This window comes from Capsicum annuum, unplaced genomic scaffold (assembly GCF_002878395.1).
Source record: "Capsicum annuum cultivar UCD-10X-F1 unplaced genomic scaffold, UCD10Xv1.1 ctg77342, whole genome shotgun sequence".
NCBI classification, from domain to species: Eukaryota; Viridiplantae; Streptophyta; class Magnoliopsida; order Solanales; family Solanaceae; genus Capsicum; species Capsicum annuum.
The window spans coordinates 5,679-11,356 of NW_025887729.1; positions in this window are offsets into that span (position 1 = coordinate 5,679).

Consider the following 5,678-nt stretch of genomic DNA (forward strand, 5'->3'; position numbering starts at 1 on the left):
TTTTTCTCCTTTAGTTCTATTCTTTACTAATCCAAATTTTTGCGTTAATTGATTCTTAATTTTTTAATTTTTTCTTTTGTTAATTATTATTAATCTCTTGTTACGAGTATTAAGTGTATCCCATATTAATGAACAAATAAAAATATATATAAATAGTAAATTATTTTAAAAATTTAAGTTTTTAAAAATGATTTATTATCATGCTAAAAATTTTTTAAATTTAAAGATCTGTTTAATCTTTCATCAAAGTTCACGCTAAGTGAAGATACTATATTGAAACTATAATTTTTACTCCTCAATTATATATCTGTAACAACATATAAAGATGGTGGAATATGAATATGTTGAAGTAACGATATTAGATGGTTTAAACAAAGTTTGATTTTTTGACATTATTTTTTTCTTTCTATTTTAGAGTTAATTAATTTCTCTTATTCGTAAAAAGAAGTTGGGCTAATTAGGTATCTTGAATCTCATATATCTTGAAAGAGAATATAATTAAATATCCATATTCGATTAATTTGTATATAAAAAAAAAAAAAAAAAAAGATAAATAGTTCGAAATGTAACTCAAAATTTTAAAAAATCGACCCGTTTATTTTCGTGGACAATTTGGCACCCGAAACTTAGAAATGCTGGATCCGCCTCTGATTGGAGACCAAGCGCTTGGTTATGAGGTCCTTGATCTTCGGAATGAAGAAAGTAGCTATTCTTGGCGACCCTTTATTTTGCCTCAGCTGAGCCGAGGAGAAACGAGAACGCGCAGCCCAGTTAAAAAACACAGCAAGCAAATTAAAGTTAGTTCTCGTTGCAAAGGGAGGAACTGCTTACTGTGCATATGGGACAACCTAGCTAATTCCCATATAGGAATTGACATTCTGGATACGGTGAATGATAGCTACATTGGTCATACCTAAGGGTTTCTACTCAAAGGAGGATTGCATACTTTGGAATTCCAAGAAGCTGATCTCGTCCGCTAGAATAGTAAAAGAGGAGCTTCATGTCATGGTGTTAGACTATGATCACAAGAAGCAGATCAAATGGGCTGAAGGAAAGTTAAATCATTAAGCTACCATTCTTGAAAGACCTCTCTGTTGTGCCACGGATAAAAGTTGTACGTGCTTCTAGTTCTAATTTGTGCTTCCGGTGGCAGGACAGGGAATCACACTGCTGTTTTAACATCAAGACAGGGAAGGTAACAACTCTAATGTCCACCAACAAGGAATCTCAAATTTTATAGTATTTGATTAGGCCTTGCCTGTTCACTTTCAAAGGATTGCAGTCCTTGTCTGTCTAGTCAGTAGTTACTTTTTGGGAGAAGCTATTTTTTTCAACTTCTGCTCAAAAGCTGAAATACAGTTTCAGCTACTACTCAATGATGCTTGCTGGCGGAGGAGCTCAATTTTTCTTTTGATGTTGAGATCAATGGTTACATTTATTTATATTATGTACGTATCATATATTGTCTATATGTAAAGAAGCCTACATGGTTCAATATTTTCCGTCCTGTATCTCTCTGCTGGCTTTCACCATTTTTCAGAGATGGGAAAGTTATTAAACAAATGATGAACATTAGCCTAACAAGATGTTTAAGAGTCTCATTCATGATCTCTCTCAATCAGTATTTTAGGGGGTGACAAAATCTAACCCAACCCCTCAATCTTTTAAGTTTGGGCAAGGTACACGAAAAACGTTACTTAGGATTAGGCTATAAATATATCCCTTTCCGTCACTTGTATCCCATTTGATTTGATTTTCATCACAACACTCGCAATACAATCGTAGCTAACTTTCATCGCACCAAAAGTTACCAATAAGAAATTACTTTCTTGCCTTTACTTTATTATGTTACAAATTTACAATCCACTGTTCTCGCATATTACTTTTGCTATTCGCTTGAGCAAGTTGTATACAATTGCTTAAACAGGCTCTAAGAACATAGTATTCGTTCTAAATAATCCATGTGCCAGTAATTCCCTACGTACATTCAATAGTTATTCTGAATCACTGATTTAGGGGTAAACAGTTTGGTTTTCAATTGTCTATAGCAGAAGTTTAGATAAAAACTGCTAAAGAATTTGCTTCACAAGCAATCTGCTAAGCTTCAAGATAAAATTTGTAACTTTAAACTCAGTTTATGTAATCTAAATTATGTATATCCAAAATTAATTTTAAAATATTTACACTTAAATCTTTTTTGAGAAAATAAATTCTGACTGTACCTTAAATAAGGACTTCAAAATCAGCTATATAAGCGGTTCACCCTTCAAAAGAAAGAAACAAGTGTACTAAAAAAAATCCCCTATTTGTGTTGGTTTAGGATGCCTAAATATATAAATTTATACACATAAATATATAGGGTTCCTTTTCTAACATCTTTTTTTTTTTTTTTCTTCAGCCGTCTCAGGTTGAACAAAGATAAAAGTTTGAGGTATGTCTTTACTGATCTTTATTCCTTTTTCTAATCTGATTTCTTCTTACTTTTGTTATTAAAATTTAGCACTTAATCTTTGGGAAGCAAAAACTTTATTTTTTTTTTTAATGTTAATTCTTTAGGGAACAGAATTGAAGTTGGCTAGTTAGTTTTACTTGTGCATGAATAAGGTATGATCAGGAGTCAGGACAATGAACAGAAAACATGAGGAGCAACTGTTTTAGTTGTAATTGTATAAGATTGTCTTAAATGGGGGACATGCATGCATGCATGTGATATAAATAGGGGGCAGTGCTTCACGTTTGATTTGATATAAATTTCTTCAAGTGTATGTATATAAAACTTGAAAGATGCTTGTGTTATGCCTTATTTTAGGGGATCAAGAGAAGAAGAATATATAATGACGATATTAAGTAGCAACAGTTCAACATTCCTTTCAAGGGGAATCATATGTGACATATTGAGTTATTTGCCAGTCAAGTCATTGCAAAGATTTAAATGTGTGTGCAAGCATTGGAATGGCATAACTCAAGATTTTCACTTTATATGCCTTCATTATAATCGTACCCCTTTTTACATTGGCAAGAATCCTCCACAGAGTAGCGAAACAGATGAATTTATTCAACACTCAAGTTCAAAAGGCTTAATACTGGAGTATGCTACTAGGCCACAACATCAAATTCTTGATATTCCGAATTCAGAAAAGCCTATCTTACATGTGCATGGTGGTTGATCCTGATAACCAAGTTTTGAAATTACTCTCCGTTGTTTATGATGAATTAATTGGAGACCAAATGTTTGGTTATGAGGTTCTTGATCTTTGGAATGAAGAAAGTGTCTATTTGTTGGAACCTTGAAGTTTTGATGAATGATAATATGAATGAAACAAGTTGAATTTGATTCAAACACTTGATGGGAAAGCAAGTTGTTGAAAAAGGAGTCCTATGTGAAGAAGGAGTTTCACTTCTAAGCATATCCTTAAGAGTCCAATGTGTGGAAGGAGAAAGATTCTGAAAATTGAAGAATTCAAAAGAGTTGGAGTTTTACTACAACAATCAGGAGACAAGAGTTGTAATTGAAGAAGGAGTCTCACTTGAAGTAGAACTCTATGCAATGAGAGTTCTAATTAAAGTAGGAGTTTGAAATAAGGAATGACTCTTTGGAGAGTTGTGCTTAAATACAAGATGCAGCAGCCAGAATAATTCACGCACTTAAAAAAGTAGAAAAGCTCAATCGACAGATTGACTTCACAAAGTGCTACTCAATCACTGAAGAAACACGTTGAAGAACCTGGTCCTCAATACAGAATCCAGCTAAGAGTTTTAGCGTTGATTTTTAGAGTTGTTCATTGTGTTTGAGCTATTCGTGTAATATTAGTTTCAGTGTGTTATAAACTGAATTAGGAGCTAGTCTTTGAGTTGGGGAAAACTCAGAGACTTTGGGAACATGTACCTTGGGAGGTGTGTGTGTAGTTAGGAATTGGAGTTTATAATTCCTAGTTGTTGAGTTATAGGGATTAGAGTTTATAATTTCTAGTTGTTGAGTTATAGGAATTAGAGTTTATAATTCCTATTTGTTGGTTACAAGAGTTTTGTAATCAGTCGTTGTTGAGGCTTAGAGTTTTTTAGTAAAGTTGAGGTTAAATCTTGTAAAGGTACAGGTCGTGGTTTTTTATACCTTTTGAGCTGGGTGTTTTCCACGTAAAAATCATTGTGTTCTTTACTTTCTGTTTACTGCTTCCTTGAAACACGTCAGGCAACATGTTCCATCGATAAGCAAAAGTTAGGCGAAAATAAGAAAATCAGTAGGGTACGAATTTTTAACAACTGGTATCAGAGCGAGGTTGTCTTAAAAAGGGCTAGCACCTAAGACAAAGATCAATATGATGAATTCCGCACCACCTACTGGTCACAGTGAAGGTCAATCCACTATTAGACCTCCATTCTTTGATAGTTCTCACTTCATTTGGTGGAAAGCCAGGATGGAAACATTCATTCAAGGGGAGGACTACGAGTTATGAGATAGGATCACTGATGGTCCTACTATTCCAATAAAGTTAGAAGATGGGAAACAGGTCAAGAAAGTAAGAAGTGAATTCACTCCTCATGACTTATTAGCATTAAAGAAAAATACTAAGGCCAAAAATATTTTGGTCTGTAGATTAGGACCTGCTGAATACAACAGGGTATCAACATGCACCATTGCTAAGCAAATTTGGGATGCTCTAGTAAATGCTCATGAAGGCACATCTCAAGTAAGAAAACTCAAAATTTCTCTTCTCTCCACTGAGTATGAGGCATTTAAGATGAAGGAGAATGAAACCTTGCATGAGATGATGACAAGACTTACTGCCTTAACAAATGAGCTGACCTCCTTAGGAAAAGCTATATCTGAAGAAGAACAAGTCGATAAGGTACTGAGGGTATTACCAAAATCAAAGTGGAATATTAAGGTGACTGCGATCAGGGAAGCAAATAAGGATCTTGCAGGCATGACCCTGGATGAATTAGTGGGCAATTTAAGAACTTATGAAATGGAAATTGATAGAACTAAAGTGCTAGAAGCCCCAGAGGATACCTTAGCTCTGAAGGCATCTTACAGTGATGAAGAAATTGAACTTGATAAAGAACAAGTTGCCTTTATAGCTAAGAACTTCAGCAAATCCTTCAAAAAGAAGAAGGGAACAGGTAGTAAGAAATGGTCAAATGACAATCTAAATGGATGCTACAAGTGTGGTAAGACTGATCATCATATCAAGGATTGTCCTGTCTAGGAAATAGAATGAAGAAAGAAAAGGGCTGAAAAGGAATTGAAAGAAAAAATCAAAAAGAGGGAAGAATATGCAATGGTAGCAGCTTGGGGATTTGACTCAGATGATGATGAAGTTGATAAAGCAGCACTCATGGCTCTTGGAAATTCAGACTTGGAGGAAGAAGATGATGCTTCTTAGGTAAGTATACTTGAACTTAAAGAAAAGTTGCATTTATTTTCTAAAACAAAACTTATTTCATTGATGAGTGCACTAATTGATGACTTCCAAGAATCAACTTCTGATAGGGATGAGCTGTTCAACAGTCTTGCAAGCATCAAATTTGATTTTATTGATTTAGAAGCTTGCAAGAACATTGTCGAACAAGAAAACTGCACTCTCAAGAAACAGGTTGAGCAACTTGATTCTTCAAACAATGATCTTAAGTCTGAAGTTCTAAAATTGACACTCTCTGAAAAGGGAAAAAAAGCTATG